Below are 10882 nucleotides of genomic sequence, written 5' to 3'. Positions count from 1 at the left end.
GCCCGTCGGGCATTGAATTACTATGACTCTATCAAAGTGACTATATTTCTGTATGGAGATTATGGGGTAGGCATGTAAACTTGGTTCTCAGTTTGGGTCGGCCCGGAGTTTTGCTAGGCTCCAGCTCGTCCCTAGCCTACCAAGGTCAAGTCACACGTCCCAAGAGAGCCCAATGTGAGCTAAACCTCTATATCAAGCCTAGCCCATCTCTATCGGGTGAGGGCTATTTTTGGCCCGCAAGCCCTCGTATTTGTATCACATTTATGATTTATCCAATCATTTGGGCATCGTGGGCTTAAGCAGCAGCATTTGCAATTTTGGATATGTTTTTCAGATAATCAAATGGATTTGTAGCCCAGTTAGCTCTATGGGGAAGTTAAATAAGGGTAATGTCCCGTAGAGATATTTAAGTCCCCATCTTTAGTGGTTCAAATCATTATGTTCTCATCCTAAAATTTGAAAATCCAACAATACCCTTATTATACACATTTCCCTATAAATCCTAATTAATCACACACATAATTAATCACACCCATAACACACACTCTCTCTTGATATGAAATTGGTTACCCACTGTGTCTCTCCCCTCCCATTTTACACCCTAGCCGGCCTCCCATCATCGGCGGCCGAGAGTAGATCGGAGTTGGTTACTTTTCCCTTCAGATCTCCAGTCGCCCCCTGCTTTCGATCTCCAGCCGTGAACAGGTTATATTTGATCAAGAGGTTCATCCTAGTCTCAAGTTGTGTTCATTATCTCTCTTTTGTGCTTGATTCCGTTCAAAGGTTTTTGTGTTTTTTCATCTATCATTTATTCCATTACATGTGTCTTTGTTTCCTTTTTTCTGGTTTATTATCTTCAACCCCTTTTCTCTCTCGACTTGATTCCAATTGGAAAATCCATGAGATGGGCGCACCATGGGTTTTCAGACCCGTGTTGTGATAAATTGATCATATATATTTTTTAAATTGATCATATTTGATTATGGCAGATTCAGTTATTCAATAACTATATCATTACAAAAAAATCCATAAAAATATGATCGATTTGAATACATAGTTAATTTGAAAAAATATCTCTTGATAGGCATGATAGATTTGAGTACATGCATAAGATTGTGCAAAAATTTCTCATGATAATGCATGGTATATTTGTAAAAAATACTCATCAACTGGTTGTTGAACTGCCATTTACCATAAATACAAAACATGATAAATTTGTGAAATATGATGAATTTGTTACAATCGACTATGAATGCAACCATAAAAAAATAAAGTTATTATATAAGTTTATCACAATTCTTGAAATTTATCAAATTTGGAATCTTGGTAGGTAAAGTAGTAAATGGGGCGTAATAAATAAGAGCTAATAAATAAAGAGAGAGAGAGAGAGAGAGAGAGAGAGAGAGAGAGAGAGAGAGAGAGAGAGAGAGAGAGAGAGAGAGAGAGAGAGGATAAAATAAAATAAAAATAGCGAGAGAGAGAGAGAGAGAGAGAGAGAGAGAGAGGATAAAAAAAAATAAAAATAGCGAGAGAGAGAGGGAGAGAGAGAGACCCGAGAGAGAGAGAGAGAGAGAGAGAGAGAGAGAGAGAGAGAGAGAGAGAGAGAGAGTTGCAATTTAATGAATGGGGAGAGAAATTAATTTTGGAGACAGAGAGATATTTAATTAATAAGGGCATTATAGGAAACTATGCAATTTTAAGGATGGGAACTTAATAATTCAAATCACTTAGGATGAGAACTTAAGTAGAGGCTCCAAATGTGATGGTTATTATTGCTTCTAAGCTCTATGGGTAACGGAACTGAATTGGGCTCACCTCATTCGCAACTCATCTCCGGCCTATATGGGCTTTTGTATTCTTGTTTTGGATCAGGGCCTATGTAGGCTCACACTTCGACTTCTTTGCAAGTTTTTGTGCATGGCATATGGGCCTCAAGCTCAACCCTTTTTAAAGAAAAAGTCAAATTTCATTAGACACATTTCAGGTTTTCCCTAATGATGAATACTCCCTCCGTCCCCTTTTTAATGTCCAGTATTTTATTTTGGGCTGTCCCTTAATAAGTGTCAATTTTGTAAAGTTAGTGGGTACATTTTCCATTTTGCCCCTAAAAGTAGATTTCATTTTGAAAAGTTAGTGAGTAAAAGTGTAATGATGATGTTTCCATAGAGGGTAAGTAGGGAAAGTGGAGGTAAAAGTTGATGTGAAAGGTGTAATGATGATGTTTTTTTAATAAGTTGGAGTTACGAAGCTGGACACTTAAAAAGGGACGGAGGGAGTACTTCCTTCACGTAAGAGAAAAGACAATGAACCCCATGTGGTTTCTACGTGCGTATCGTTAATACCCCAAATCGTCGGTTGTCGTCCACCTACATGATAGAATGAGCGAAAAATAACATTTATAAAAATTCATCATTTATGATAATAAAGTTTACTAAATACTATCAATTCTCACTTATTTTGAAGAAAAATGACTTTTTTTAAATCATGTATATCAGAGGATGACAAAAAACAGATTCCACAGGGCTCATGTATATATATTACTACTTGCTAAGTTTAGATGGTTTTGATGTGTGTGGAAGAATTATTAGTACGTTTGAATAATATGTGTGTTATGGAGTATGATGTAAGTAATGATGTTGACAAGATATATTCTTTTTTGCAATGATTATATATATGTACGCTAATCATTCGCATGATCTATAAATCATTGATAACTTGAAATTGTACGATTAGGGATTTGCAGGGGCCAATCACATGAAAACTTTGCAAACTAACTTGAAAAATTAGTATAACTACTGGGATAATTTGGGACAAACTAACTAACCCCTCTTGTCTTTTCTGCCCTTGTCAACGGTAGGGCTAGGATTTATACTTGTCTCAGTTGGTCAAAACTCAAAAGAGAGATCATATTAATTGAATGCCGTTACGTTTCATGTTTCGCACCCCAAATTCTTGGGAAGGCTAACGTGATTTTAGTGCACGACAGCAACCTGTTATACTACTAATCAGTCCAATTGCAGGTTCTTTTCATTGACTTTTTCATGATTCAAATCAGAAGTCCCTTGCAACAAGCAAACCATTTTTTAACTTTCGTCATAGCTTCAAGTCTTTGGATAATTATCCACACATCACAGAATTTTCCTTGTAATTTGGCTACACGCACGTGCTGGATAACCTAGCAACTTCTACGCAAAAGATTTATTTATTTATTTTTTTGGTTTTTTGTTTCGACGATAAGGGGTGTTCAGACCAGCCTACGCGATCCCATCCCCGGTCTGGTCAAAGAAAATCAATTTGTAAAAAATTGATTTACAAATCATCATCTTTTATAGGTATGAAAAAAGTCGTCACTAGAGTAGATCCGAACTAGGTCTTCTATCACCCATGTGTGAGTGTTTTTTGTTGTTTTCTGCAGTGCTCCGACTGTTTGGAGCGATGGAATGGGTTTAGTTGGAGTTGGGTGCAATCTTTGGACTGAGTCTCCTCCTGTGTAGTTTCTTGATCCCTTATTTAGGGATAGAGTTTCCTCTTGATGTATTATTTTTTGAATCTATAATATCATCTGTTATCGTTTTGAAAAAGAAGAAGAAGAGTAGATCTGATCTACAGCGGGTCGGCAAAGGTCCGGCCCCATCCAAATTTACGTGAACTACTAGTAACATCTAAAATCAAGTATAGTTTTGAGATCGGTTTGTGTTTGGCTCGGTTAAAATTCGTTCGAGATGTTGCCGTATAATACTCCCTCTGTCCAATTTTCATTGTCCATTATTCTGTTTGTCTCTTTTATGCCTTTTGCTTATATCTTTTAGTGTGAATCTTGAAAATATGCAATATGTATCTTATTTGATAGATCTCGATTAGTTCTATAATATAAAGTTTGCAAAATTATGAAAAATATTTTAGATTGAAAGATATAAATAATTAAAAAATGGACAATGAAAATGAAACGGAGGGAGTAATAGCTAAGGTGGATTTGGTGGATGCTGACAAGGAAGGGCAGCTGTTGCGTAGTGTTGATGGTCGATTTGATGACTGTGGCTCATGTGCTAATTCCTATTTTGGTCAGCTCAATAGATGTTTGGTATACTTCCCTTTCTATGGGCTTGCTGGTTTCTGTATTTGCTATTGTAGCTTTTTGATTTGTTTCTGTTGGTTTCTCACCAACGTGCTTTCGGTTGCGAGCGGCATACGATTGGCGGGGTTTGAGGTGCCAACATAGTTGGGATATCAGTTTCTTGTGATGAGGCCTAGTTTTTGTGATCCTTCTGATTATTGTAACTTCCTTCAAGAATTAATAAATTCAATTTGCCGATAAAAAATCGTTCAGAATTGGTTCGTCTCATAAATAAGCTACACATGTTTTGAAGCTTGTTAAGTTTTCAAGAGAACAAGCTTTAATAATGACTGTTCGGCTCATTCAACTTGTTTATCACCGCAACGATAAAAATATCGTTATTTTTGTTTCGAAAGAATTTTGTTATTGTTGAGGTTGAAAAATACTAAAACAACACCTTTACGGAAAGTTTTTGGATTTTCAAATTCAAGAAGTGGGAATTCTTAAAACACCACCTTTACGTCTGCGTTCTCTTGAATTTAACTTAAATCTGCGAGTTTTGTCTTTATTTGAATTTTTTTCGCATTTGTTAGTTTTGCGCCAAACTTTTGTGGGTTATTGATTCGTCTTGACGAGAGGAATCGGAAAAATAATTTTTTTTTACTTTTACCCAAGTATTTTGAGAAATAACCACTTTTTAGCCAAAAAGTGTCATTTTTTGCTAAAAAGTGATTATTAACCCACAAAAGTTCGGCGCAAAACTAACAAATGCGAAAAAAATTCAAATAAGGACAAAATTTTCAGATTTAAATTAAGTTCAAGAGAATGCAGTGATTAAATATGGAACATGTGTTTTGGACTAGTACTAATAAATGTCCAACAATGGACAGACCAAATGCAGTACGTCTCTTAAATTTTTCCTTGTTGCCAAGATAGAATTATGCTGCCAATGGGTTCCTTGTCAACATTAATTTCCAGTCCTTTCTTTATTACTTAGTTTACCATTTGATTGGTCTGGATATGGTTTTAAGATATACTAGCTAGCTCGGGGCACACGTAATACGTGTGCAAATCATGAAAATGCTATGGAGAATTTCGGAAATCGAAATATGAACCAGCTTCGTAACTGCTTTCCACATTAAAAAGGTGCTCTCTCCTTATAAAATAGAGAATGGATATACATAAGTATATATAAATATATAAATCATAATAAGTACTCTGTGCGGAAAGGACTAGTGTCACCGGATCTTGTTGTTCTAGCTAGCACGTACATGTTGCAATGACTTGGTTTTAGCACATGTCTCATTATGGTACTTAAATTTGTTCACAATATTGTAGATTTTTAGGCCGGTGTTGATATATCGGTCACCAAAATACGACAACTATGGTTTTTGAGATAAAAAAATTAGATAATATTTTTTTTCTAAACAAATGTGAAGTAATCATCTGGTTATGACTATCAAATCAAGCCAATGGTTACATCATCAAAATGAAATATGGGCCGCGTCAATGGTCGGCTTAGAGATTTGAAAGAATTGGCCAGTCTAATTTAATTTAGAGTATTAATATTAATTAATCAACCACTAGCTACCAAATAGTCTTTCCAAAAAGTCGATTGTTTGACCAAATTAACTAGTAGTAATTGGAGTTAGATCTCCAGTTTCTGTAGTATATACTGTATATTTTTAAAGAGCCAAAGCCTATATTGGTTTTCCACCAGTATTTTTTACTATAATTTGAGATTGTGCAAAGTCGTTGGCAAGGGGTCTGATTTCCTCTGTCTCGAAAATCCTTGTGCCTCTGTGCCAAGGAATTTTCTGGTCATTGAATTTTGTGATTTTTTTAATATTTTAATTCCAACGGCCGAAAAATCCCTCGGCACTGAGGCATAGGTGTTTCGGGATCCTGCCTAACAGCAGAAGGACCTTGAGCTTATAAAACAAATTAGAAATTAGTGAAATCTTTAATAACGTAAACATGGACAAGCATATGTATTATGCAGTTGAGTTGAGCAAGAGATGATGATAAGGTCATCATATGTATTCGCTCTAGTTTCATTCGAGTATTATTCGAGCCGTTTATTAATTTTGTAGATCTCGATGTCTAAATAATTCATGTAAAAATCAACTTGATTCGACGTTATGAAACGTTCGATTGAATGGTTTGAATGGTTCAAATTGTCAACTAGGAGCATATTTAAATCTTTTTCAAAAGAGATGTTGGAAATATACATTAGAATTTCTGCAAACATAAATAAAGGGAGATAACTACAAAACAATAACATGTTGAAATACTCCATCCGTCCCTAAATGTTTGGCATTTTCATGCTTTTTATTGTTTTATATTATTTGTCCATTTTGAAAAGTTAAAAGCAAAATATGGTAAATTTCCTATGTTATCCTTTTCTTTTGGGCACCAATTTTCAAATTCAAATTTTCAAGTATTATTCAAAGTACACTAGAAGGGTAAGATTGAATACTTGATTTTGCATAATACAATAATATTTGTTCCTTAAAAGTTAGAACTCCCAAAAGTGCCAAACATTTAGGGACGGAGGGAGTAATATTTTAGTTAGAGATGTAAGAGAATAGAAGAAACTTATTGATTGAGTCACGCGTAAAGTGCTGTACTAAGAGAAGATATGTCACCGCTTGCACCAAGTTGTGTGACATTCTACTCCCAAAATAAATCGATCATGGAAAGTTTTGTGTGCAGCTAAAGCTTTCCCCGTGAACCAAGAACCGTCATATGCTCAAAAGACTATAAACATATTATCAAAATATCTGTATGATAAACTCTATGTATATATGATCAACCATTTTCTCATCTCTTCCACTCCCACGCCTAGCCACCTTTTTTTATAGTACAACCAATCAAGAATGATATTAATCATTTCATATAATATGCCCTTAAAAGCCCCAATAAAAGTGACTGGGAGTTACAAATGATTTTGACCATAACCGACAATTTTATTAGCAATGGTAATTAACATAATACTTCTTCCGTTCTATATTGAGAGTTCATTACGAAAAGTCGTGTCATTTTTCAAATAAAAAAAATCAACTATTTCCGTGTATAAATTTTTAAATTTTTTCGCACCAAATTAAAGTACTAATTGAGATCTTTAATATTGTGCGAAAAATTTAAAAAATTATACATGAAAGTAGTTGATTTTTTGATTTGAAAAATGGCAAAAGAGAGAGACAGTATGAGACTCTCAATATAGAACGGAGGGAGTAAATTTTTGTACTGTGGTGCCGTTCCGCTTTATTTTTAAAAAAGAAGGTAATTTCAAGCTTAAATATAATGAAAATGAAAAATAAATTTTTAATTTTTTTTTACACCGTTTAAAAGATCTCAATACAATCTATCAAACAATATTCATATTGATAGAAAAATTATTAGCGTAAACACATAATTTTTGAGATCGAAATTATCTTCCTTTTCTAAAAGTTCCTTTTTTCAGAAACCGGAATGGGACCTGAAGTTTTTAAAAAAAGTTGTTTTTTTTTTTTTTTCTAACAAGAGATTATATGGGAGATTGGCAAACGAGAGTATCTCATAATCAGATTCACTGTCTTGTTCAAAGTAAAGTGTTGACTGATTTTTTGGAGGTGTCGACTGATGCAATGGAACCAAGTAAATTATCTTTATGTTACCCAAAAAGTACAAATAAAACACTACAAAATAATAATACCAAACAAGACCTAAATGCGTATGTATATGCTCCAAATTTTCCCTCTTGTTTTGTGATAATAGTTCTAATTTTATTTGTCACAAATATTCGAAACAGTATATACATGTGTTAGGGAAAGGAGTTGAGTCGGGTCAAACACCTTTCAAGGTTCAATCAGGGGCTGAGCTATGTAGGGACCCCGGGCCACGGCTTCCCGAGTTCTCGAATTTTAAAATTTTTGTTTCATACATTTTGGATTTTGAATATTATTGATAATTATTCGTGTATAGTTACTTATTATTTTAATAATTTTTGGTTCGATTTGATAAAAAATTGGTTATCTTACCTTCTTATTTCTCATTTTTTTATGAATAAAAAATAAACACGTGATAGTTGAAGTAGCCTAAAGGAAAAAAAAATAATTGGTATATTTTAACTGTATTAGGCTGGAATCATTTAAATGTATAAAATATGATGTATTGAAAATCAAAAACTTTGTGATATAATAAGTATATGTTTCGAAAAAAACTATATGTCTATTAAGCCGGCCGCTTCCGGAGGAAAAATCATGACTCCGCCACTAGGTTAATTAGTGCTCCTAAAGCAATGCAGCTTTCATTCTATTGATAACGGTCCAGTTCCTCTCCAGTTTAGCTCTTAGGCTTCGTTTGGCTTTTAGGGAAGGAGAAAGCGAAGGAAAAGTATGATAATTGTAAGGGAAAGTGTAGGGAAAAAGTGCTGTGCAAAATAGTTTGTTTTGATCTCTCTCTCCAAACAAAACAATGAAAGAGAAACATGCATCTTTAATTTCTTCTTCTTTTTTCTTCCTTTTCATAAGTTCCAAACTGGCTGTTAGGGATTACGGGAATGTTTACCGGGAATAAGTTCCAAACATGGATCTTTTTGTCCACTTTGATGGTTCAAATTGGTTATTTTTCGAGCTTGTCGAGATACGTTTGATAGCCCTGTCTCTGAATATATGGGTTTCTTATCTTACAACCTAAAATCTAAAAGGGACATATTCGATGGGGGAAAACTACCTTGGAGCACTGTTTTTTGTCCAACTCTATGGCAATTATGGAAAGATCGAAATAGAAAAAGTTTTGATAACATTGATGGTGTGGCTTTAGTTTGCTCCAAGGCTGTTTTTTCTTACTCTACGGAGATTGTGCAGGCTTTCAAATCTAATCTCCATATAGGACAGTCACGACACATTCTAATCGAATGGACTCCCCCATGCGCAGGAATGATCAAACTCAATACAGATGGCTGCTGGTGTACGACGAACAGAAATGTAGGCTTTGGAGGAATTTTCAGACACACGAGTGGAGAATGGATCCTGGGCTATTTTGGAAAGGCTATGTCTGAGACCAGTTTGGAAGCTGAAATATGGGGGATCTACAGAAGTTTAACCTTAATCTTAGAGAAAAACATGTTTGGCATCATCATTGAATCGGATGCTCTCATGGTTGTGCAACTGATTAACGAAGGCAATGCTACTAATCATTCTCAAAGGAATCTAATCAATGATGCCCACGCCATCCTCGCTAGGACGGGATCAACGCTTAACCATATATTTCGAGAGGCAAATTAAACAATGTGTGGATCATCTTGCTAGAATTGGAGCGGAATAAAATGAAGACTTGGTGGTTTCTTTGGCTCAACCACCCTCGGTAGCTTAGAGGGTTTTAGATTCGCAACCGCCTTAACTTAAGGTAGATTCTTGATTAGGGGTTCTTGGTGTTTCATTTTGTGGATTGTAATATTTGAACCATGTATGCACCTATGTTGCAAACTCCTTAGTTGACTATTTATAATATTCCAAAGTACCAAAAAAAAAAGAAGAGAGTGTTAACAATATTAAAAATTTACTCCATATTCATAAGATATCGATAGCTACTATTTTAGAACACATTTATCTCGAGAAAGATAGATGGACAAACTAGATCAAAATTCATTTATCTCAAAGTAAATATTTTGGGATCATCTACTAATTGCCATATGATCGACACCATCTTGGCAAGGCTTTTATTCTTGACGAACTCTAAAAATGAAAAAGTTTCGATCTTCAAATTGGGGTTTAGAAGGACCCATAAATTGATATCAGATCGACACAATTTTTGGGGGACAAATTTGTTTATTGTAACCTAGCATAAGCCATAAGCATTGTCCTCTATTTTTAAGAGATTTGAGCCCTAATTAACTCTTAAGGTGGAGTAACAATCTCGGTATGATTTAACTTGCGAAGCCGGCAAAATTATATGCTACAAAGCCTTAGGCTGTATTTGAGGAATGGGACTATTTGTTAAAATAATAGCGGAGAAAGTTAGCTAGATAATAGATTAATTAGGTTTTAAATAATTAATAGGTTAAATAGGTAGCAGCCCTTAAAATAATAGTAGAGTAACATAGTGGTTAACACGTGACGAGACTCACCACCTTATTATTTTGAACATTGACCCACTTGATTAAGAGGGGTACTATATACACTACATTGTTCCACTACATTTTATGTGGGGTTCATTCTGGGTCTCACAAAATTTAGAAAAATATCTATAAATTTTAAAATATTCTTTTATGGAGCTCTGTAAAATATCAGGGCCAACGAATATTGGTAAATATTATTTCTAAATTAGTAGGGGTGTAACTGCACAGTTGAGCAGTTTCGCCACTACAGATCAAAAGATAACACTTATCGATATTAATTCGTTGGAGCTAATTTTTACAGGCCCCATAAAATAATATTTTAAAATTTATGAATATTTTTTTTAGATTTTTATAGGACCCGGAGTGGGCCCCAGATGAAATGTAGTGTACCTATCTTCGACATTGTTTTCTACTTTGCCCGGTAAAAAGTACTCCCTCCGTCCAGATTTAATAGCCTTTCGTTCAATTCTAACCGAATAAAAAATGAGTTATATCTTTAAATTGATATCCAATATAGATCTTATTTGATAGATCTCAATTAGTTCTATCTATGTCCACTCATTATCCAAAAAAGCCTCTCTCAAAATCTCAACCAAATAAAACTACTAGATTCTCGAACTTTGAAATTTCAAAATTTTGTTATTCATAGTTTGGCCCACGCGTTCACATAATCCTAGTTCGGTACCTGCGTTCCCATTAAAAATATATATATGCCTATTATCTGG

The sequence above is a fragment of the Rhododendron vialii genome, chromosome 2a (assembly GCF_030253575.1).
Source record: "Rhododendron vialii isolate Sample 1 chromosome 2a, ASM3025357v1".
Lineage (NCBI taxonomy): Eukaryota > Viridiplantae > Streptophyta > Magnoliopsida > Ericales > Ericaceae > Rhododendron > Rhododendron vialii.
The sequence above is the reverse complement of the archived record's forward strand: the minus strand, read 5'-3'. Positions refer to the sequence as shown.